Source organism: Rhinolophus sinicus, linkage group LG04, assembly GCF_036562045.2.
Source record: "Rhinolophus sinicus isolate RSC01 linkage group LG04, ASM3656204v1, whole genome shotgun sequence".
NCBI lineage: Eukaryota > Metazoa > Chordata > Mammalia > Chiroptera > Rhinolophidae > Rhinolophus > Rhinolophus sinicus.
The window spans coordinates 51747551-51773544 of record NC_133754.1 but is presented as its reverse complement, the minus strand read 5'-3'; the positions used below and the strand labels follow the sequence as shown (position 1 = coordinate 51773544).

General features: G+C 38.2%; 1 protein-coding gene and 1 pseudogene across 3 annotated transcripts in view; one reads left to right on the top strand and one right to left on the bottom strand.

Annotated features, from left to right (window-relative positions):
- Positions 1-25994, bottom strand: part of MYO16 (myosin XVI) — a 542975-nt gene that overhangs the window by 493246 nt on the left and 23735 nt on the right. The gene's annotated exons all lie outside the window — the stretch shown is intronic.
- Positions 6080-8523, top strand: LOC109447055 (branched-chain alpha-ketoacid dehydrogenase kinase; annotated as a pseudogene).

Genomic DNA, 25994 nt, shown 5'->3' with positions numbered 1-25994 from the left:
ACTTAAAAGTTTTTCATAAAACTTCCCCGACTCACTGCCTTCTGTTCAGAAGAGCTAATCACGTGGGCCCCATTGGACCCTCAGCTGTCACTCCCATAGTTTCATTCGTACAATGTACAATCCATTGGCACTCCAAGTCCTTTTCCTGGATAAAAGTTAAGACTCTAGCATCATTAGAAACTTCCAGACTCATTTGTTTGAGGTTAAATTCAAATTGTCTTAGTCTCTCCATGCTTCCCACCTAGGCTGTTGCTGCATTTTCTCTATGTCCAGACAACACTTGTTTTAAAGATTCAAATAATGGACAACATAACCAATAATGTGATCCACATATTTATCATAATTTAGTGCCTTTTCAGTACCAAAATGCTTGACATGTCTGCCTCTCTGATCAGTGAGTAAGCTGTAACAACTCTTTATTGAGTGCCTATAGTGCAGAGAATTACACGTACATTGGGAACTGAGAATTAAAAAGAAGCTCAATAAATAAATGTTTATAAGTAAATTAATAATATTCAAGAATTAATTTATAAGATTTTCAGAGGCTGAAAAATCCACTTAATTTGTAAGTAATGAAATCACTGCCCTCAGTTAAATTATTAAACTCTGGCTACTACTGTGTGTAAAGAGGTGTTATGGAAATATGCCCCGGAAATGGATCTGGGTTTTGTTTTATTGTGCTGTGTTTTGTTTTGTTGTCTTATCTGAAACGTAGAGAAAAGGAGGTCTGCCCTATCGGGTTATTGTGAGAATTAAATGAGATAATATTAAGAGAACTGTCTGACCCCTAGCAGACTCTCAATATGTGCCAGTTTTTCTTTGTCTTGTGCAAATAGCGAACTCATCGGATTCAGACAGAAAATGCAAATGCCTGCAAAGGTCAGAGAGATGAATGATTAATAAAAGGACCAGCTGGAGGGTCAAAGGAGAATAGAGACTGTGACTGTGTGAGCTAGAGAACGCTGGGCCTTCAGCAGGGACCAGTTGGCCAGCGGTCATGCACATGGGGCAGCAGAGGCTGGGGCCCACCTGCTCTGCCAGTTTGTCTAAGGAAGTCAGATAGCCAAGACGGAAACAACCGAAATTCCCATCGGTAGACGACTGGATTAAGAAACTGTGTTACATTTATACAATGGAGTATTACTTGACTATAAAGAAGAATGAAATCTTCTGCAATGACATGGATGGACGTTAGGAACATTATACTAAGTGAAATAAGTCAGATGAAGAAAGACAAATACCATATTACCTCACTTATATGTAGAATCTAAAGAACAGAACAAATGAGCAAACAAAACAGAAATAGACTCAGAGATATAGGGCAAAAACGGATTGTTGCTAGATGGGAGGGGTTTATAACATGCTCCTGAGAAGGGGGAGAAGGTAAAGGGATTAGAAAGTACAATATTGTCACAGGAATATGAAAGACAGTTTGGGGAATATAACCAACAATGTTGTAAAGATTTTGTAGGGGGTCAGATGGGTACTTGTCTTATTAGGGAGACCACTTCATGGACTATGCCTGACCACTGCACTGTATACATTCAGTATTATTCAGCTTCAGCTTCAGGTGTACAGTGCAGTGGTCAGGCATAGTCCATGAAGTGGTCTCCCTAATAAGACAAGTAGCCATCTGACCCCCTACAAAATCTATATGCAAAAGTAATTGCAGTATAAAAGGTTAAAAATTGCAAAAACCGCAATTACCTTTGCACCAACCTAGTATGTATGCATATTTATATCTATACATACATACATATATATATGGGATGTGGTGTACAGCATAGGGAAGCTAGTCAATGGAGTTGTAACAGCTAAATACGATATCAGAGGGGTAGTAAATTGGTGAAGGGGGTTATCACTTGGTGAGGGGTGTAAATGTCTAGTACATTGTTTTGTACACCTGAAACTAATAAAAAAATCACAGAGCTCATGTGGGTATCATAGAACTGAAATAGAAGTTTATTAAACCTTGTTCAGGGAAGAACAAAGATGTCTGCTAAACTTGCCATAAGCTGCCAGTTTGCAATTTGTGCTCTAGAATTTATTCGCTCAATGTTAATTATAGTAAACTTCACTTAAAATAAGACAAATTATGAAAAATATCTAAGTCCTCATTTAAAGTAGAGATGTGTTTGGGAGGGAAATTGTTAAGAAGATGGAAGAAGCATACCTATATTTACTTTTATCTATTCAACAAGTATATTTTCAGCATTCATTATGTGCCATGTACTATGAATAGCACTGGAGAGCCAACCATGAACCAAATGAACAAATTCTCTCCTCAGGATAATATTTTTTATGAAGAGAAACAGAAAATAAACAAAGAAATGTACTATGCTTCATGTTATAGAAACAAAGTGTTTCTCAAAGGTATGACTGGTAGATATGTATACTTATGTATGTATACACACACACACACACATACACACCTACACTCATTCACACCTTTGATATATATGATAATTATATATCAACAATAAATTTCTAAAACCTATGAGAAAATTTGTAACATGCTCCTGAGAGACAAGAGTAAATTTAAACTAATGGGAATGCATGCCATGTTCTGAGAGATTCAATATTTTAAATCCTGTATGTCATTAAAATAGCATTTTAAAAAGCATAACATTATAGGCTTACTTATATACTATACGTTACATAAAGTACTATTATATTAAAAATCATACTATATAAAATATAATTCATCATGAGTTATAGGTCAAAATAGAAATAAAGAAACTTTTCAAGCAGAGGTCTTTTATACCAAGAGAAATGGTTTTTTGTATGCTCAATGTTTTTGAGGTAAGTAGATGAGCTAAAATTTATAATTAGAATATGTACTGTTTACTTTCTTGTTAATAGCTATAGAACTCCTGGTTGATATGATCCCAGAAAAATATAGAATTTATAACAATGTAAGTTAAGCAATATTAGTTGCTCAAAAGAGCTCTGATTGCACCAGCAAGCCTGGAAATCTACGTGAGGTGAATGTAAAATCTGACCAAACAAAAACCAGTTGACAGCAAATAAATTGGAACCAATAAGTAATCATCATACCTTAACATTTAATCTTTATAAGGAAAAAGACAGATATTCTGGGGCATTCCTAGTCAACAAAAACGACCATTTACAACGCTGATTTCTATTATAGGGTGTACTTGGCAATGGGATGTATTGTCATGTTACAGTTATTCTGATTGATTACTCGCTTTACCATATTTTCCTAACAAAATGAATCATTCTTGATAAAGTGTATTATGTGATCGTGCATTAGTGTGTACATACACACACACACGCACACACACACACACACACACCACATTCACACATTTCCAATATAACCTGGAAATAACAGGGATACACTTGTGGAGATAACAGGGATACAATTCAGTCCTTTAAAAGCATCTAATGAAAAACAGTGTAGTTTTTCTAAATTGTAGTTACATTTTTAAATGAGATTGTGATAGGGAATGAAAATAAAGCAAATCATTGCATAAATTAAAGTATAAACAAATTCTCATTTGGTAAGAAAGGCATATGTGACATTTATAGATATATACTGACTACAGATGTTAAATACCATCCTTCCGCACTTTAGTCTCTCATACAGGTTCTGTTTATTTAATATTTCAGGTGGCATGCATGAAACCGTATTAGGAATGGTAGGAACAGGACTATGTAAATATTAGATAACTTCTCTTTCTGCAAAACTGTTAATTTTTTCTGTATAGAACAAAATCTTTTTCAGGTAATTTCCTTTCCTTTCTTTTTGACCTTATAAAACTATTTTAACACACCAAGGCTAGCCAAGAAGAAGAGAGTACAGTAGGTTGGTAAATCTCCAAGTTCTATATGAAATTACTCATAGTGTCATCAGAGCTTCCTCCCAAAATGGAGACTAGGACTTTGGTAGCTGTGCACAAGGAGGAACGCATGCACTGGGATTCTTTGCTCATTTTCTCTTACTAATCCATACCAGTGACACTAGTTACAATAATTAATGAATTTCCAAGACATTCCAGTTTGCTAATTTTGAACCTGAATGGCTGAGATGGGCAGCTGAAGTGAGAGTATTTATTAAGAGCCCCATCATCAGCATCACCGCCTTCCTTTTCGGTCCCACCATGCCATCACCAGCATCACAATCTCCACCATCATCATCACCGTCATCGTCATATGCCACAGCATTATACAGCAGGGTACACTTGCAAACTGCTTTTTATCATTTGAATACATCATTTTCCCTCAAAGTTTGCAAAGCAGACCACAAGTTTTGCAAAGGACTATCTCACATATTTCATATATGAAGAAAACTTGGGCTCAGATAACAGAGGACATTTAGGGACCTGCCCAACACCTTCTATTTGAAGGTGATGGACAATTCAGTTCTTTAACCTAGACTGCTCGATGACTCAGCACTATCTCCTCAAAACCTTGCTGCCTCTTGGAAAATTTAAATGAAGTGGCATCTGAACTAGAAGGGACAGTGACAAACTCAAAATAATGATCCAAATTAAAAAAGGAGGACAGGAACTGCCCTCATGATTCAGTCTCCACACTGAAGAGTTCCTCTTATTTCAATTCTACCTAGAAGTCAAAGTACTGCTCATCCAGCCTTAAGTGACCTTTCTCACCTCCATAGCAATGGTGAGACAACCCATGCTGAAGGATATCGTGAAGCCCTCCTTCAGGCATCCCATTTACCAATTTTAATTCAGATGACAGACACTGTATGTCCTACGTCTTTACAACTGCTATAGTACATTGTGTTGCTCCTGGAAATAAAGATCCAGTAAATGACTAACTGGATATACAAACAGTTTTGTTTACTGGGTGTGAAAAGTTGGAAAAATGGTGTGCAGCAGCCATCTTCCACAGGCTCTCGAAAGACAATGGTATGCATCTTTGCCAACTTTGTGTTTAGAAAGAGCACATCAGTAGCATGAAACTAGCCATGGTGGGCATATTCATACTTTGGAAACTAGGAAATGCTACTATCAAGAGCCCTTCTGCCCCAGAAAGAGTCAACAATTAAACATTACGGACAAGACTGCTTGTAGACACAGGTGAACTGACAATGCGTTCAGTATTCCGCAGTCCTAGATTTTGTTCAGAGCCCTGATATGAGCTTACTAAGTGATTCTGAGCCAGTCTGATTTTTGTTCTCTGTCTTTACTTTGGAGGAGGAATAACATTTATCACTTACCAACCTCATGTGAGTCTCTCTTTTGAGTGATTTGAAAATCAGTTCTGAAATGTATACTACAAATAGAAAACTCTATTGTTTTTATTATACCGAGAAACAAAAATGAGGTGAGAAGGGAAACACAATGTTCCCACCTCCATTGGGGGCACTGTGTTGTAATGGGTGGGAGAGAGATTATGACATGTAAAATTAAGTCCTTTGGGCCTCAGTTATCAGGCAAATGCTATTTCAGAGAGCATTTTCTTCGCTAAACTTCAGAAAGCAAATAAAGAAAATAAACATTTAGCACTGGTCATATACGCCAGCCAGGCTTTATAATAAGCTATTTTGGAGACTGTGCGTGTGTGTGTGTGTGTGTGTGTGTGTGTGTGTGTGTGTGAGGGAGAGAGAGAGAGAGATCTGAGATAAGTCTATTCTCCAGAGATATTACACTATCATATTACACAATGGGTACTATTGTACATTTTACAATCATAATAAACATAGATTATTGTAATTAAACTTTAAAGCTCTTTCAACTTTAAAGCTCTTTCAATGTCTTCTCGATATAGTTTCAACAGCTAAAACTACCTGCCCTAGAAAAGCCTATTTTCAGAAGAGCCTCCCAAGACAGCAGTTTCAGTTTTCTTAGAACAAGAAACCAGAATAAAAGATGGATAGCTGCCTGCTGGAAACCATGTGCTCAGGCTGCAGCCCTCAGGGCTACTGGCCAGAAGCAGCCACAGCCGCCTCTAGAACTCTCTGTTGTCCAAATGCCACTACTCCAGGTCACTTCTTGGCTGCCTCTGACCTCACTTTTCTCTGTACCCCCATTTACACACACAGAGAACACACACAGACCTGGGTGGCTTGAACCTATGAGGGTCTACGCTCATGCAGAAAAATGAGAGCACAACTCAGCTAGAAAGCTGTTGTTTCATCATGGCCAAGGGTCACAATCCCAGTAGCATGGCAACCTTTACCACCGGTATCTGCAAGATTATGATGTGGCAGACACGCTCCACCCATTTTCACATTTGGTCCTCAGGGAAGCTATAAGGTGGATATTTCCATTTCACGAAAGCTAAGAAAATTGTTGCAGCACACGGAAAGTGAAAACACAGGAACCCAAACCCAGTTCTGACTCATCCTGTCCAAGTCTCGGTCACTGCCATGCCCTACCCCAAAGCATAAACCAAGTGCCACTTCTCCTCCACTGATCCTTTTATCTAAAGTATGATTCAACAATTCCATTTATTCTCATGTAATGTCTAAGGTTTTACATAATTGGGAAACCTCTGGAGACTTGTCCCGTCAAAGGAAGATCAATTGAGGGCAAGAACTGATCTCCACATTCTTCTTATAATAAATTAGATCACAAATTGGAATATTAATTTAAATATAGTAATACAAACAAGTGCTTAAAAACCATTAAAAATCTAACAATGTATAGTAGTGGATGCAAAATATAAAACTAAGGAATGTAGAATATCATTTTGACAAAGTGTACAATAAGAGTATTAACTGAAAGTAATTAATCTGCCTGGTACATTTACTTTGGTCAAACAAAAAACTGAATCTAGGATTCTACTTTCCTAAAATAAGGTCTTATTTTATTAAAATTTTACTAACCTTAAAATACGCTGAAATTACTGGGTATTACTGTGCATTTTACAGTCACAATAAACACAGATTATTGTAATTAAACTTTAAACACTCAAAAATTTACCTTTCTCCAAACCTTCCTTAGAAATCATTATTTTATTCACTCAATAATGAATTTCCTTATCCTTCACAAATATTCCTTTGATACCTTCCATAAGGAGAGGTTTGTGATAATTTATATTGAAAATGCTTTGTAGACACGCAGACCCCAGCCCTGGCTCTAGCCTGGGATGGGAGCTGCTCCCTGGGGGCTGCACTTGCTAGCATCCTCCAGTGGCCCTCACCCCTGAAGTTAGAGAAGAGCCCCTGCCCACCTATGCCCTTCTTGCCCCGTTTTGTGGTCTCCTCCGTCTATCTGGTCCTTAGCCCTAGTCACCAGCTAATCCGACTAAAGAGCAGGACGGTGATACTGACATCCATGCTGGGGAGTGGCCCCCAGAGCAGCCCTCCACTCCGTCCCTTCCTGGGGCCTGCACTCTTGTTCCAGGCCAGCTCCACCTCAGCCATGGACACACAACACATGGAGATGGTACGGGAGCGCTCCAAGGTCATCACCTCTTTTTACAACCAGTTGGCCATCGACACGGCAGTGGAGAAGCCTTCAGTCCACCTTACTCCAACCATGATGCGCTACACAGGCCGCTCGCAGGACAGCAGCCACCTTCTGAAAAGTGCCCGGTATTTGCAGCAAGAGTTGCCAGTGAGAACGCTCACCACACCAAGGGCTTCTGCAGCCTTCCTTTCATCATTGGCTGCAACCCCACCATACTGCATGGACACGAGCTATACATCCGTGCCTTCCAGAAGCTGACAGACTTTCCTCTGATCAAGGACCACGTGGATGCGACCCAATACTGCCAGCTGGTGCATCAGGGGCTGGACAACCACAAGGGCGTGGTTGAGCCTCTTAGCTGATGGCCTGTCTACGTGAGAGCCGGAAGCACATAGAGGATGAGAACCTCATCTGCCCCTTCTTGGACAAGACACTGACTTCGAGGCTTGGGATCTGCATGTTGGCCACACATCATCTGGCACCACGTGAGGACAAGCCTGACTTCTCGCCATCATCTGCCGATAAGCTTGTCTCTCACCAAAGAAGACGATTATTGAAAAGTGGGTGGACTTTATTGAAAAGTGGGTGGACTGTGCCAGATGCCTGCACGGGTACGGCTATCCCGCCCGCCCATGTCCATATCAATGGACACATGGCTGCCCAATTCCCCTTCATCCCTATGCCACTGGACTACATCCTGCCCAAGCTGCTTAAGAAAGCCATGAGAGCCATGATGGAGCGTCACCTAGACACTCCCTGCAATGTCCCAGATGTGATTATCACCATTGCCGACAATGATATCGGCCTTGTCATCAGGATTTACGACCAAGGCAGGGGAATCGCTCACAAAGCCCTGGACTGGGTTATAGACCACCACTTCATGACAGCCGAGTCCAGCACCCAGGAACCCCAGACCAAGCCCCTACGTGGCCACCTGAACATGCACAGTCATGGCCAGTCAGGACCCACGCAAGGCTGTGGCTTGGGGCTGCTCATATCACGGGCCTACACAGAGTAACTGGCTGGTTCTGTTTGGCTATAGTCCCTGCAGTGCATTGGCACAGACGTCTACCTGCGGCTCTGTCACATGGAAGGCCGGGAGGAAAGCTTTCGCATCTGACCCCACAGCCCTTGACTTGCTCGCCTGCCCAGCCTGGGCCACCCACCCTGCCAGGGTGCCGCCCTGCTCCACACACTGCTGCATCTTCTGTCTTAGGACTCCAAACAGATGGACTTCCGTGGAGTTGGTGCCAGCCCTTATCAGGGCTGCTTCCCTGCCTCCAGGCCTCAGAGGGGAAGACGTGGGGACTCTCGAGGCCTCCAGCACCAGCTCCATCATTCTCATTCCTGGAGAACCCCATTTTGACCTGCTGTTTGTTATTCAAGTTCACATTTTGAATGCCCCTCTCCCCCCCCCAAAAAAAGAAAATGCTTTGTATTAAAACAAGTAAGCACAATATTTTAGGATGAAATCAAACATCTGTGGATACAAACAGTATTTTATCTGCACACATCCATCTTCAGGTTGATGATAATATACTCATAAAGAAAACACCACATCTGTTACATTACAATAAAATCTTAATGTGAGAATTAATAGCTTGTTTAAAAATTAATAATGGCATAAAATGCAGCCGAGCGTCATCATAATTTTCCCTGATTCACTCCTTTACTGCAGTTATAGAAAACTGTTTCTCAAGAATATTGTTAAAAATTATAGGAATAATTCATTTTCTCTTTACTGTTATTACAGAAAATGTGATACCTTGTCCAAATATCAGTAGTAACATTTATATAAATTCCTATGTGTTTAATATTTTCTGGGAATTTGTAGATAATACTTCAAAATGAAGACTTACCCTAAGGATAAATTTGTATAATTAACCCATTTCAAGAAATACATGGCATTTGAAACACTGAAGGCAGTCACAGAACCAAAAACTCCAATAACTCTTTTGTTAAGAAATAAATATTAATTGTTGAAGTTAGAGTACCTAAAGGTTTACTATAGTGTTATCTCTATTTTGAAGTATGTTGGAAATTATTTTCAAGATACAATGTTCAAAAGAAGGATGAAAGAAAATGTTGAATCCATAAACTTTAAAGCATAAAAGTATGGAATAAAAGAGCCTAGTTGTTAAATCAATTGTCTATTGAATATTACAGTGCATCAAAGATGCATTCCTTACAGAATATATTGTATATCCCTATACCCGTTTTAATATTTATACAAATATCTATATAAAGATGTACAATAAGTAAATACACATAGATAGGTCTTTAAAGTCACTTGTAGGAAATGTGTAAATTTTTACTTGTTTCCCACTTTTGACTTGAGTAGTACTGTAGCAAATAGCCAATGGTAAGGGGTCACCTAAGGACATTGAGGACTTATGAGTGACCAGCATTCACTAATGCCAACTCTCCTTTGAAAATCGTGTGATCTTCTTAGCAAGGAAAGCCTCAGGACATCAAATGAAAACAACATCCACTGTGTCTTGATAGCTATCTCACCTAAAGTTTTCCTTAATTTTCAAATTTCCAGTTATCATGTGTATTTTGAGTAATACAATTAATCTTTACCATTTTTAACATGTGGGAAATTAAAATTTTACTATGACTTTGTGACTAAGACAGAACCTACACTTTCTTGGCTAACTGACTTTGAGACTACATTCTTAGGATTGTTCTGCTCCTGGGGAAAAAAGAAAACTTTACACTTCTGATCCAATTAAGCCATTTCATTTTAGTTTCTAGGAGTGACTCTTACAGAAATAGACACTTTACAGCGTTTCTGTTATGATGAATATGGAAACAGGTGAAGAAACAGAAATAGTGTATTTCTAAATAAAGAGGTAATATTGCAACAAAATATTACTAAATCTCTTTTCTGTGAGTGGCAAAAAAGATCTCCAATTTCCTAGCCTTTAAGAGAACAGAGCCTTGAATCACACAAGTTCTAAATAATTTCCTTCTTGCGGAGAGGAACTATTAATTATACCATATACTACAGTTTTCAATGAGCTCCTTGGTCATGCCAGGCTCATTTCTTTTGCATGACATCTGCAAGTGTAATCTTTAACAAAATAAAGGCTTTCTCCAAGTGGACAAAAGAAACATTTTCCAATATCCTCATTTTACACAGGAGCTACTGTTATTTAATTGTTCTACAAAATACTGGCTCTGTCACAAAATACAATCCATAAAAATAACACATTCAAAAGTCATAGTATAGACACCTTGGCATTTCTACCATTATGCTGACAGCTGCATGTCTATACATACAGTATGAATATATCAAATATTTTCCCACCTTTTTCTGTCAGTGCAGTCTAATCTATGTAGAATCTAATTCAAGAGTTGTATCAGAAAATGGATGAAGCTAGCCATATAATTACAGAAAACGAGCTCATCATTATCCCTAAATTTTTGCATCTTTTTCTTAGGAACGTTCTGTTGATGTGCACTTCCCCTGTTACAGATCTATTCATTTGAATTTTAGTGATAAACACTGGTTGCATAACCTTGGCACGTAACTATCATCTTCCAATGACACAAATGATCTAATACTCTTTTTCTAGCTCTGCACCCACTTGAAAATTATGCAAGTGTAGGGCCAAACAAAAAGCAAGAACATGTGTATATTTCCTCCCACTAGATTACCAGTGACAAAAGACAAAATAAAATATTGATCTACTCTTTTGAGTAAGCTTTCTGAGTTTTGCAACCATTTGCTTCTTAGCTGTGCACAGAGCAAAACCAAAAATTGATTATCACTCACTTCTAGATCTGAGCTTCATGGATCTTCAATGGCTGACTTGTTAATTACACATGGTAACAGAATCCCAGATTAGAACTTTCTTCATAATCATGCCATTAATAAACCCATTTTTCAGTGTGAGAAACATCCGCACATAACCATCATTATATTCCTTCTTAACCACAGCATTTCATTCACTAGTTGACAGATCATAAGTTATTTGACCCACAGGGAGGCAGATCGTCAATTCAATCCCTGTCCTGGTTTCCTGGACAAACCATGAAGTTTAATATATGTTTTAGATCATTCATCATTCATGTGCTCAAAGGATAAAATACTAGCGCTCTAAGAACTGAAAACTGAAAGGGGAGCGGTCCATGCAGACTGCTATTTGACTAATATCAGTGAAATGTAGACCTGTTCTGCTTTGCAGTGTGTGTTGGTGAGGACTTCTGAGAGTCATTATTAAGCATCATTTGTTTGTGCGTCATGTAAATTACTGATGCTAGAAGGATATTTTCTTAGAAAAATAGAGTCTTTGGCAAACACTGATCAAATCCATTTCTCTTAACTCAAGTACTGACCGTGCAACTCTGGAAAGCAATTTCTCTGATAAATGACAACTCGGCACAGTATAGTTTTTAATCTGGTAGTGCAGCACGAGAGCTGCAGCTGGTACATGTGGGCTGGGGAAAACACCGGGCGAAGGCGGAATGGCATGGCTTGTAGGCAGGAGCAATGAGGCAGAACTTGGTAATGTGTCTTTTTCAGTTGAGAGAATTTAAAAAAAAAAAAAGAAAACTTAAAACTTATGTCCATCCTTTTTGGTATTTAGATAAAATATTCTTTAAGACACCAGGGACCCGATGTAAGTTGGGGACTGGTGCCTGAAATAACACAAAATCCAACTTTGTTCTGCAATGTAAGACTTTATTCATTCCACAAATAGATTTTGAGTGTTCTAGCCACTGTGCTAGCCACTAAGGACTAAGAGATAAATAAAAGTTGGCACCTACTCGTATCCTTTAAGACCTTACACTACAGCTGGACAGAGGCAAGGATACCAATTGGGATCATCTTCACAGGACCTCTTTAATTCTTAGAACCAGAATGATAGGTTTCCTGGAAAATATCACCCTTACTCTCCTGAAACTCCTGACATTTTCTTCCATTCATAGCTAAGCTTCCACGAGGAATAGTCACGGTTTGTTTTCTCCATTTCATCACCTCCACATTCATTCTTCTACTCACTGCATTATGGCTTTGACTATTCCCATCCCACATCCTCATGTATCACCAGTTAAATTCTCATCCAAAGTCACCAATAACCAATTAATTGCCAAAATAAGGTTCCTGCTCACTTCTCACCAAGAATGATCTGCCAGTTTTAATGCTGATTTTTCTCCCCACAGCACTATACTTCCCTGGATCTCTTCCTAAATTTTCAATTACTTCTCCTCTCCCTTACAGTTTTTCCATTCTCCCACCCTTTAAATAGTGTTATTTCTTCTAATCCAATCTTGGCTTTTTTCTCTGTGACACTTTTTATATTAATCTTCAAAAATTAAATTATCTCACTTATATAATGGCATTTTGAGTTACTGGAAAGAGAAAGGGCATTAGTTTTCACATCAGAAATCCCAGGCTTTCGTTCCAGGAATGGCAATAATGGTATTTGTGACAATGGATTTGGGGATGAATTTATTTACGATCCTCAAGCCCTCTCAGTTTCCTTATCAGTAAAGTGAAAGTCTTAGGCTTTAAATATTTCTTATGTCCTTAGGTTTTTATAATTATTCATTAAGACTTTTAATTATTGATAAATATAACAGAAAAAGTGAAAAATCAGAAATAAGAAAAGTCACAAAATCTAGTTTATATTATAAGTTTTAGATTCCCTTAACTCCTCCACCAAAATTACTGCCAAGTAGTTAAATGAACTGATTTGCATTCCAGATTTTCATTATTAATGAAATATTGGATAATACATTAACTTTCTCCATATATGGATGAGAAACTTTAAACTATAGAGAGGTTGTCTAACTTTCCCAAAGTTGCACAGCTTGTTACTGTTATTGTTGAGATTCAAGCCCTACCATGCCTCCAAAATTCATGGGATGCATCTTTAAGAAACCAAAGAATCCAATGCCTTTTATACTCTAAGCTCTTTGCTGTCTCTTGGAACATTATTTTCAAGACGCGTCTCCTTCTCAACTTCAATAGTTTAATAAACTCCTCCTGCTGGGGAAGTCCAGTGTGGTAGCTGCAAAACTCTATCTCTGAGTTGTAAGCAGTTAGTTGTAATCTTTTGATTACTGATCCCGAAGAGGTTATATTAAGACTGAAATCGTTTCTGTCTTCTCCGAGTGACCTAACTGAGGCAAAGCTAAACTGGATCACTAGGGAGTAATAACTATTCTCAATTGACCTATACCATATATTCTGATGCTGTTGTTTCTTGTAAGTTGCTGAATCTAGCAATGTTCCTGTACTCAAAACAGTACACACACACACACACTTAACATGTTAAGTTCCACAAAGGTGAAGTTTTCTTGTATCAGCTGAACATCTCGAAAAATATTCCTATTCGAAATGTTCTGGAGAGAGTGTATGAAGGCAACTCAAACCATTACTCCTGCATTAAGTAAATCCCTGGAGTGTGCTTAGTATTCGGTTAGGAGCAAATGGACATGTGGGAAAAAAGAATAAGGCATGATTTTATTATTTTAGCCTTCAAAACTGAAACTCCGTTGAAGTAATACAACTCTTAAATACAAGCTTAACAAATGGTCACCTAGAATAGAGACTATATATCCCAGCATCTTTTGTTATACGTGAAGCCATAGACTAAATTCTATCCATTGAAATGTAGGAGAAAATGATGAATACAGGCAGTCCCCTGAAAAGCAAGTGGCCTTCTCTTCTCCTTTCCTTATCTTGGTAGCTAGAATGAGAGATTTATCACTGGAGCTGGAGCTATAAACTCAGACCATGGAAATCCACCAGATAAGCATCCTGGTCCATGATGACCATGGGGTCACCATGCCGGCCCCAGGTTGTGCATGTCACTAGATTAGAGAGAAAAATAAATATCGATATCATTTAGGCCACTGTCATTTTGGATGTTTTGCCACTTTAGCTAAGCCTGTATTTAAGTAATACAATGGGAGAGAATTAAGATCTGTCGATGCTTGGAGGGTTCTTTTTCCACTCCTCCCATTTCCTCTTTGCTGACTTTCAAGTGTTGTTACTGACACCTATACAGATTTGTTGGCTGCAGTTCACCAGTCAATGAGAAGCAGAGACTTCTTCCAGCAGTCTCACCCAGAACCGGAGCCAGTAGAGATTCCACTTGGCCACCTTCACCCGTCCTGAGTGGAACTGGAAAAATAACCATGATTCTTACACAAAGGGTTAAATACCTTGTATACAGAGGTCATTCGAGAAATACACCAGGTGTCAGCTACTCTGACAGCAGCGTGAAACATTTTTCTCGTGGTTGCCATTACAGTCATCACCAGACACCAAACTGCTCTAAGAACAATCAAGGGAATGTGGGATGTTCTGAGCACTGGGCTTCTTCTGGGGCTGATGAATATTATATTAACAATGTAGATCTCTTTCTCCAGAAATAGGATAGTCAAGATGAAACCATCCACTTTCAATAACAACAAGTAGAAATGGTGGCCCAAGGAAGATACATGGTTTTTGATTATGACCTAAAAGATAACACTAACATAGCATTCTGGTTGGAAGTCTCTCTCCCGAATTTCCCATTAGTATAGCTGAAACATAACTGTCAGCATAGACACAAACACAGTGTTTAGAAGACATGGAAACAACCAAAGTGTCCTTTGATAGATGATTGGAGATATATATAGATATATAGATATAGATATAGATATAGATATAGATATAGATATAGATATAGATATAGATATAGATATAGATATACAACGGAATACGAATCTACCATAAGAAAAGATGAAATACTGCCATTTGCAACAACATAGATGGATCTTTCAATTATAATGCTAGGCAAAATAAGCTAAGCTAAGCAAAATAAGCCAGACAGAAAAAGTTAAGAACCATATGACTTCACTCATATGTGGGATATAAAACTGAAAGCAACAAAGGAAAAAGAGAAACAAATAAACAAAAAAAAATCTCATAGACACAGACAACAGTTTAGTGGTTACCAGAGGGTAAGGGGGGGATAGAAGAGGGTAAAGGGGGTCAAATATATGGTGATGGAAGGAGAACTGACTCTGGATGGTGAGCACACAATATGATATATAGATGATGTATTATAGAATTGTACACACTTGAAAACTATGTAATTTCACTAACCATTGTCACCTCAATAAATTTAATTAAAAAAGAAACATAAAGCCAGAATTGAAATGCAAAATGAAAGAACCTCTTATAATCAGACCAAGCAACATTTCAATTATTGTACAATGATTATAGTAATTAGTTTGAGTTCTAACACTTTCAGAAATATCCAGCCTACCTGAACAAACATAAATAAAATATGCTTTCACAACTATCCAAAAATAAGGGAGTGGAGCAAAGCCATGTGAAATGTTCACTAAAGAAAAAAGTCCTGCACTAAAATCAGAAAATCATTTCCAGGGTGTTATGTATACTCAATTGAATATATACAGTTGAAATCACTACCCAAAAAAAATCTGCATTTTTTAAAATTCAAGGCAATTTTTCCTTCAAGGAAATATGGATTCATTTCTATGGACAATTCCCTCTAACTTTTCTGGCCTAAAATTCCTCAGTCAGTCTGATATCTCAGTGTAGTAGTTTTACCAAGTCTAGAACCAGCCTTTTCTTCTCACTCTTTTCTGACCCTGTCAGCTCATCCACATCCATGTTAATCAATAGGACACTGACTCCTATGTTATTCCCATGCCAGGCTTTTTCTGTCAGCTTTATGAAGCATAGATATGTCCCACACTGAGCTGCTCTTCATCAGTGTTTCCCATTCTAATAAGCAGTACCTCCACCCACTAGTTGCTCAGACCAGAAATCTGGTCGTTTTCCTTGTCCTTCCAACCCTGTTTCAAATCTGTCCCCAAGTCCGGGCTGTTTTACCTCTAAAATAGATCTCTGCAATGCACCCACTTTTCTGTACTTCCACTGCACTGGGGAACAGAGGTCTCACTTTCGTGTGGACCAGGAAGAGCACCCCTACTACTGCAATTTCTACTTGCTTCTCTGTCTCCTTCTGATGCTGTCCACACGACCACCATAAGGATCTTTCAATCAGTCATATTATTCTCTTATTCAAAACCCTTCAAATGACCGGTCATTTCTTTCAGAACAAAGACACCAATCCCTTAATACAGCCTCAAAGTCCTGCATACTCTGACCTCTGACTGTCCTGACTTCAGTGTAACCCATCCTGTCTCTCACTCAGAATTTCAGTCTCACTGGCTTTCTTTTACGTCCTTGAATCCACCTCACTAGGCCAATTCCAGTTCTGTACAAATACTATTCCTTCTTCTGGCAAGGCAGATTTTTGTATGGCCAAATATTTTCTAAGCTTAAAACAGTGAAAGAGATCACTTAAAAAAAAGATCAATAACTTTCAAGGTAATCTGAAAATACTTCCAGTTCAAAAAGACATCACAAACCAAAGTAAAAAAATCCAGAAAATATTAACAATATTCACAGAAAAAGAGTTAATAGCAACATATCAATGAATTAAAAAATTAAGACCCAAATGATAAATGGGTAAAGATAATTTTCCAAAAAGGAAGTACAATGATTAACAGTTATTAAAAATAGCAAATCTTGCTAATAATTATTATAGAAGCACAGTATAACAAATACGTGTGGGGAGCCATGGTTACAGGAAACTCTGAGCTTTGCAGAATGGCTCGGTTTATGCTACCTGTTTCCTCCCCCTGAGGCAATTGTCTCTGCCTGCACCTGAGGGGAGCTTGAGCTTGTAAGCTGCTGAGGAATTTGGTGGGAGCGGCCCATTCCCAGACACAGAAGGCTGATGCCTATCAGGGCAATTGATAAGATAATTACTTGTGAGTTTCGGTGAATTTTGTATCCTCTATGTGAAAGCTAAAGAATTTACATTTGTTATGTTAATACATACTTGCACGTGCTCAAACTGCTTATATGGGTGCAGTAAAATAAACTTAGTGTCTTCAGGATCACTGAAGTCCCGCGATCGCCATCATATGTGAGAGTGTCTTTTATTCATTCCCACTCCCCCATTCGGGAACCCATCGACTCGTGACGGCTGGCCCGTCACAATACGTTATACAATTTTATAATAATTGGAAGATAAACACAAAAAGTTAAGTTTTTACCATGAGCTTGGCACTTAGCTAACATTAAGAATATGGCAGCAAATGGATGTATTATCTGCCTCCACAGAACCAAAAAGACCACAAAATGGAGACTTATTAACCACATGATCATATATAATTAATGGGCTCATGACATAATAAAACTAAAAATCTCTTTCTGGAAATAAGGGTCCCATTATTAAATCAGGTAACACAGCTGGACCTCTGATCTATCTAAATCCCATTTTTCTAAAAGACACAATGCTTGAAATAAAGAACTGGTCCTACAATCCTATCACACCATTAAATTAAATAATCATTGTCCTGTTCTCTGCAGCTTTTACAAGTATCCATCTTCCCTTTTAGTCTCTTTCTTTTTTCAGAACATCTCCTATTTTTTTTTTTTTTTTTTTTTTGGTGGCCCTTTCTCCTCCTACTGACTCCCTAAATATGGTTATCGTTAAAGTGTGGGCCCTCATCCTCCCATCTCTCCTCTCTCTTGGATACACCTGTCCACAGAACTTGGAAGTGACTTGGAAGCAGCAGGGACAGAATTTGACACAGTTCCTGGGGGGTTTGAGCAGCAGGCGATGTAGAGCGACATAAGCAACGGAGCCCACTTTGGGGGCAAAAGGAATTGGGAACTGGGACCCACACAATCATATTATGGGGATGGCAGAAAACTGTTGGGAGAAATCTGGGGTTTCCGAAAATCCCGGTGAGAGAGAAAGCAAAGGCATGCTCTTCAACAATTCCCTGCTCTGTCACTGTGCTGTAATGGAGGGGACCTACCGGAACACAGGCTGCACCACCAGTGGGTTACGAGCATGCACACGTAGTGAAAATCACCCTAAGACTAGTCCTGCTGAACCAAGGATCATCGTAAGAGGTATGTGGTATTCCCACTGAGTTATAAATAGATCCCTGGTGGTTAATCAAATCAGCATTAATTACATTAACATTATTCAAGATGGGGCTGTACTGTGTTTCCCCAAAAATAAGACCTACCCGGAAAATAAGCCCCAGTTAAGATCATCAGCCAGACAGACGCATTTCGTACATTATGACGATGTTCCAGAAGAAGAGGACATGACTGTATTTGAATAAATGTAGATTGTTGTACATAAAAAAATAAGACATTCTCCGAAAATACACCTTAATGCATCTTTTGGAGCAAAAATTAATATAAGACCCGGTCTTATTTTCGGGGAAACATGGTATATTCTTTTTATTTTCCAGAATCAATTGTAATTTACTCTGCCAACTCAGTAATGCACTCCACAATTAAGTACCAGGTTGAAGGAAAACATGCCTTGAAGATGACTAAACTGGGGTCCAGAGTCTGTCCCTGATGATCCATTTGATGTTACCCAACATTTCTAGGCCACGTGCATGGGCAACATTGCCAGCTCCAGCAGAGCAAGGAGCTGACCCTGATGGGGTTTTAACAGAGGAAACACAAATCCAAAATAAATATAGAGGTTCTTTTTCTTCCCCCCTGGAGTACCTTTAAGCTTCCAAAAGAAGGCACTTTAAGTTATAAAAACAAGTTTAATGCAGAAATACGTAAGATTTCCAGACTGACAGTTCAACAAATGAAGAAGTAAAGTATTTAATGAAGAACATATTCTCTTCCAGGATAACATAGGTGCTGGAGTGGTAAGAGTGCATGAAACTCCCTGCTCTAAATACCTTAGTAACCGTAACAATCTCAGTGAAAACATGAGAATTAAAGACCAGAACAAAATATATAAGAAAACACTTATAACAATAAAGTAAATGTAATTCAATACATAATTATATGACAGTTAAACTGTAGGCATCATTGGTGGCTGGGGTTTGAAAGTGGAGAGATTATTTCAAATTGGGGTCATTTAATAAGAAAGGCTTTCTGGAGGAAATAGTATTGAAGTTATGTTTTGAGGGATTTAGAAAGGTAGAGAAAAAAATATAAGGAGATATTTTAAAAATATGGTGGCCTCCTTGGTGACAAAGAAATAATAATTTGTGTGAAGCAAATCCAACTCTTTATTTTTTAATTAAGGAAATAGAGACTAGTTCAGTGCATTCCTTGCACAGCTAGTTAGTACACACCTAGAATTAAAGCCTGCCTTCTAGATCAAGGCTTTATCCACTCTACCATGGTACACCAAAAAAAGGGTTGGCCCAGCCAGTGTCTAAAATGCAATTCTCTAAATATGCTTTGCTAATTTTCTGTTTGATCTCAGAGTCTTGGTCTTGAGACATTGCTACTGAACCATCTCTTCTCACGTGGCACTCAGGTAGACTGGTTTAATCCCTTGACTTGTCTTCTTTCCTCTTTATCTTCCCTTTTCTTTCTTCGGTTAAAGTATTATCTTTTTTTTTTCATCCCACATTTTCTTAGAAGAAACACAAAAGATGAATGAAAGAAGAAAGAAAGAAAGGAGGGAGGGAGGGAAGAAGTGGGAAAAGGAAATGAAATAATGTCAAAAAGAAAGATGAGAGTGAGAGCAAGAGAGAGGAAGGAAGGAAGGAAGGAAGGAAGGAAGGAAGGAAGGAAGGAAGGAAGGAAGGAAAAGGAAAGACTCTGTACTGTCTCCTACACATATTTTCTTCCTTGCCGAAGTCCCATCCTCAGTCCCTACTCCTCCCATCCATGGAGTATAATTTGGAGAAGTAATACTTCCTAGTTAATACAAGAATTTGCACTTTAAATCTTGCTGTATTTATTCAAGCAAGATAAATCCACATCTCCTCACTATGTTAGTTTTTTGTCTTATTCTTGGCACTGGACTTACTGTTTCTTGCCCTAAATTCTATCCTCAGATCTTGATAAACAGCCTCAAGTTGTGCCATCTGGCCCAAATGTTAACTGTTTGTAGGGTCTTTCTCTTTATGGAATTTTACCCTTCACCATAATTATTCACAATGTTTTCACTTAAAATAAAATACCATATTAAAAAAAAAAGCTGTTAGATATGGTAAATATATATGCTAAATGGTTCCATGAAGCACTAGTTCTACTTAATTGTTTTAAAGCTTCACATCTGTAAATGCTTATCACTTTTTTTTTCCCTATTCCTCTTGTTGACTCCAATCTTAGTTCCTCATGACTCAACAGACACTTGAGTATCTCATGGTTACCAGTTCCCCACGTGTCAAACTTAATGAAATCAGGTCCTAGGGAGTGCACTGTCACTACAGTGAGGTGTTTACTCCAGAGACACATAGACTACGAAGGAAGCATAAAACAAGGAGCATATTTTGGAAGTCCATGAATAAGTAGAAAAACTAACACCCTCGGTTTCAAAAAATCCTTTCATTGGCACACCTGTCAACACAGAGATGCTAGAAAGGCCGATTGGAAAAAAAAATGTAGTCAGGAAGGCAAAACAGGATTATGACTGAACTTAGGTTCCCATGTTAGTTAATTTTTACAAATGAAATGAATAAGTTTTGATACTACCCGCTCATGTTCAAAGAATCCTTTTATTGGTATATACTATTACCATGGAGATATTAGAATGGCCCCCTGCACAGATTGATAACTTATATACAATAATTCACATGGCCAAACCATTTTGAGCACCTTCAAGAATCTGTACTAAATGATTTCTTTAATGAGTGTGTATAGAAAAGGAAAATTATAAGCCCTGTATTCTTTGTTTCAGCCTTTACTCAAAACTATAACTGAAACCAGAGGCTACAAGCTTTAACTGACAGTTTAATAAGGAAGCATGAAAAGAACTGAGAGAGTGATATAGGAAATTTGATGAAACAAAGCATGCATTTGTCTATTACATACTATTAAAAATAAGGAAAGGGTATTGAAATTTACTTACTAGTTACAATCAAACTCAAGTTCACTCTACACTTAATCTGTAACTTGTCATTGTAAATTTGAATTTCTAGATGTGGAGACAAAGCCAGGAGAGCAGTTTCCAGGCTCTCGGCCTCACGTGGGAAGGTGCTGGCTCGGTTATTAGACGGCCATCAGCTGTAATCAGAAGGCCATCCACTGTGGCTGGTTGGCCATCAGTTAGTTGTTACTGGTTAGCCGTTTGCCACTAATATAACTACCATGACTATGCTAGCAAGCGTGGACTGTGGCTAGCAAGTGGATTACATTGCGGATCGCGTTGATCCTACTTCCTTTGTCTCTCCCGGCTGCGAGCGAGACTGGGGTGCAGGAAGACCGCTCGTTGGGGTACTGGCAGATGTTTGCTTTTGTGTCTCAACCAGCCGCCATCAAGAATATAGTGGTATGACACCCCTATCTATGGCTCCGTTGGTGTTCCTTTTTGGCCTCGCCATATCCTGCGTTCTTGTGCGGGGAGTGGGAGCTGAGTCTCTGCATGACACTAGAGAAACTCAGTTTGTCATGAGGAAAACTGTTTTTTATAAACATTGAGAAATATGTTTAAATAATTTAAAAGTTCCAAGGATTATATTTATGATTGCTTGTTCTAAAAAGCTACATTTATTAGAAATTTGTGTTTGAAAGCTGGGCTTGTTCACTTAAAGTGATGAACCATTTTGTCATAGTAGATTGATTTTATCCACCACCCTCATCATAATTAACTCACCATCTGTGAACTCAGTATTTTGTAACTCCATCCAAATTTAATAACTTGACCTTAATTGTCAGTAAAACAACAAGATGGCACCTTGTAATGACTTTTTCCGAGATTAGACTATTGTAAAACAAAGATTCAAACCCAGGCAGTTTGACAGTAAGTTTGGGCTTTTAACCCCGAAACTATACTGCTTCAGGATAAAATGATATAGTAGAGAGAAATATTAACAGTCAAATCAGCAGCGTGATGACTAGGAAAGAAAGGCAGAAATAACATAAAATATTCACAGCAATATCCAATGGACTAGTTACTGAAACACTTTGGCCTAAATTCAAATTTAGTGGATTGAGGAGTAAATGGAAAATGAGATATTGGAAACTGTATGTAGATTGTATTTTTAAGACTATTAAGATCCTTCTTTTCAATTATATAATTCAAATTAAAATGATTTCACTTAGAAGATTTATTAATATAGCAATATTAGTTCAGCAATGATATAGTTTGCTGAAACTATATTTTTTGAAAGGCTCCATTTCAATGCAATTAAAGCATTAACTTATCAGCATTTGGTGGGGAAACGTCTCCCCAAAAATTGTTGCCATGAACACAGTACATTTTAAGGGTCACTTAAATGTTGTTGAGATCACTCTTTTTCAAATCCAATATGAACAGAATGATCCACCTTCACCTATCTCAAACTTATCTATTCTTAAGACACATGTGCTTTAATTCTAAGCCAGTATGTTTTGAAATTTACTTATATACATATTTGTATTTAACCTAATTAAAGTACTACCAAAAAGTTAATGAATTAATGAGTTTTATAGTGGATTTCTAAGGCAATAGCACATATAGTCTAAAATTTTCATCAGAAGTGGCATCTGTAACAAAGCTTCTAGTGTCCAAATCCCCCAAATTGCAACATATACACTTACAAGAAAAAGAATAAAGTATCTGTCCAGTTACTGGTAAGGGGAGGAACAGCTGCCAGAATCATTAGAGGGTGGTAATCCATGTGTGTCTTTTTTGAGGGAAACAATCTGTAATTAATTCTGCATTCACCAGCTGGTGTCAGTACTGCTGCCCTCCCTACCCCCCAAAAGAAATAAATCAGATGTAGGAAGATGAAGAGCAGCGTCTGCTGCCAAACTTCAAAAAAAAAAAATTGGCATAATTTGCTCAAGCAATACACACAGAAAATGTGTTAAATGAGTAAAAATTAATTAATTCTACATTATTTAAATTATGTGTAATGCACTCATTGAAGGAATCATAAATGTATAGGTTTTATTTCAGGGCTCTTGTTAAAGTCCCTTTAATAAGATAATATGGCATACTGAGCAACCACAGGGTGATTCACTGAGTAGGAGTTTCCCACAAAGTATCTGGCCACTCAGTGTAACGAAAAGCAAGATAATGGAGTTGGTGCTAATACCTAGATCAGTGTTTTTCAGCTGGGAGTGACTTTTGCTTCCTATACCTTTTGGCAATGTCTGGAGACATTTTTAGTTGTCAAGATGTGGGGGAGGGGGCACGCTTGTAGCATCTAGGGTGGAGGTCAGGGGTGCTGTTAAACTTCCTATGATGCACAGGACAGACCCCAGAATGAAGAATGATCTGGACCAAAATGTGTATAGTGCTGAGGTTGAGAAACCCTGATCTAGACATCTAGATGTTAATGAATTTACCACTTCATATTTCCTTACTGCTGCTTCCAAAGAATCAGAACACGTAAGTTGGATCAGGATATGCCTAAAAGTTACACAGCTGGCCACCTGATGACCTGGCCAGTACTGGAGGCCAGAGCTCATTTATCTTTAGATGAAAACTGCATGCCATAAAAGGCTACGATGAAACAGGTACAACGTGCTATTGGAATGAAATTATAAAATGTGGCAATTTCCCCCCATGGTCCCAGAACCAAAAACAGAGCACAACCTTCACAAGATTTGATATTCAGTATTTCATTAATTTACTTATTTTCATTATAAACAAAAAAATGCCTAACATCTGATGATTACTTCAAAGTTGTCAGATCTAAGTAATTTAACTACCACTTTGATCGATTCCTAACATCTACCAGGGGTGCCAAAAAATGACTACAAGTGGATATTTTGGTCAACGTTGCTCAAGCAGTAGTTGGCCGTAATCAGAAGTGTCTGGACGCTGATGGTAACCACTTTGAGCACCTATTGTAATTGCAGAAGTCAAACGTGACTTGTGTTCATCTTTTGTTATCGGTATGTATTGAGTATTACAGTTTTAGTAGTTTTTTCCTTTCTTAAAATGTGTATACATTTTTTGGCACCCTCTGTATATTAAGTAGGATTATTTTTGAGGCAATAATGCTCCACTATGGAACATATTCATGAAATAAGGGAATGAAGTGGGATAGTGTGGTTTGCACCACCTGCACTCATTCACATTTTATCTAATGGCATCCTAAGGTGATTTTGATTGTTATTCTTTATGGGACCTAAAGGTAATGTCTGTGCCTGTTATATGTGTACCCTTGCTCCTCACACTGGACCCTTCCTCTGTTATTTCACTTCTGGATATGGACTAGTCATATCATAGTAGTTTGACTTTTTTTAAAGGGGTTTAAAATATAAACTACAGGGCAATTTTTTAACTTGAAATCAGAAATAATATCAAACAGGCAAGTCAATTATTAAAGGTTTCACATTTTCAAAAATAATTTCATGTAAACAAAATTCCAACAAAAACCTTTACATCCAAATTCCACTTACATCATTTCTCCTATATTCTCCTATCATCTCAATTTTTATTTCATCAGTTTGCTCATCTCTGTCATTTATCCCGTCATCACAGCACAATTCTTGAGTCAGGTGTCATAATCTGAGTGCAACAGTCATTTTTCATAGCAGAGGTCGCGTCTGCATCAGATCTTGAATGACAGGATGAACACGGGCAAGGGGGATGATGTCTCAGAAGAAAACATAACGTTGGCATAAATAATGCAGAAGTGAGAAAGCACTCACACGTACCTGAAATGTACATGAACACAGGTCATGTCTGTAGGCAAAGTTCCTGGAACTGGGGACAGAAGACATGACCACTTAGTTGAGATGTTGTGAAGAATGCATGCATGCGATGGAGAGATAAACCAGATGACTTTTAAAGTCCGTTCCCAAGCTGAGATTCTTTAATGCTTGAGGAATGTAGGTTGGGGCCAGGCTGTGAAAAGATTTGACTACTAGGGTAAAGCGCTTGAATGAGATTGGTAGGTAATAGGAAGATATTGCAAGTTTGGGGCCTAGAGAATAATAACCAAATTGGTACGAAGGAGATGAGTCAAGTAGTGACGTGCAGGATGGATGATGAATAGAAGACGGTAAACTCAGGGATATCACAGGCATCCCAGAAGTAAAACCGGATGCTAGGGAGTAGCAGTGAAAATGGAAGGCAGAAAAGGGACACAGTGATTCTGTGAGGAGAGAGGAGGTAAGATTCACAGTCTGCATGGATATGATGGAGGACAGAGAACTCCAATTCTATTGGCTCCGTTAATGGAATTAGAGAATTAAGGAGAAAATGCATGTCAAATTAGAAAACTCAGTTTCCTATTAGATAAGTGAAATTTGAGATTTGTGTTCACTGGACAAATTCTTCACATTCTTCAACTCAAACTCTATCTCTGCTGTGAAGACTGCCTTGAATTTCATCAACTAGACATGAAGACTTTGGCGTCATTACTATTACACCTGATACACCTTTCCATCCTAATATTCATCTTACTAAGTCTCTATTATGTCTCATAGTCTATATTTAACCTAATCCTCTCTCTAGATAACTCTTACATAGAAAGGACGGGGCCATTCTTTGACACTCTTTGTTAAACTGACACTCTTATGGGTTAAACTGTGTCCCCTCCCCCACAAAAACAATACATGTTGAATAATGCCCAGTACCTCAGAATTTGACCTTATTT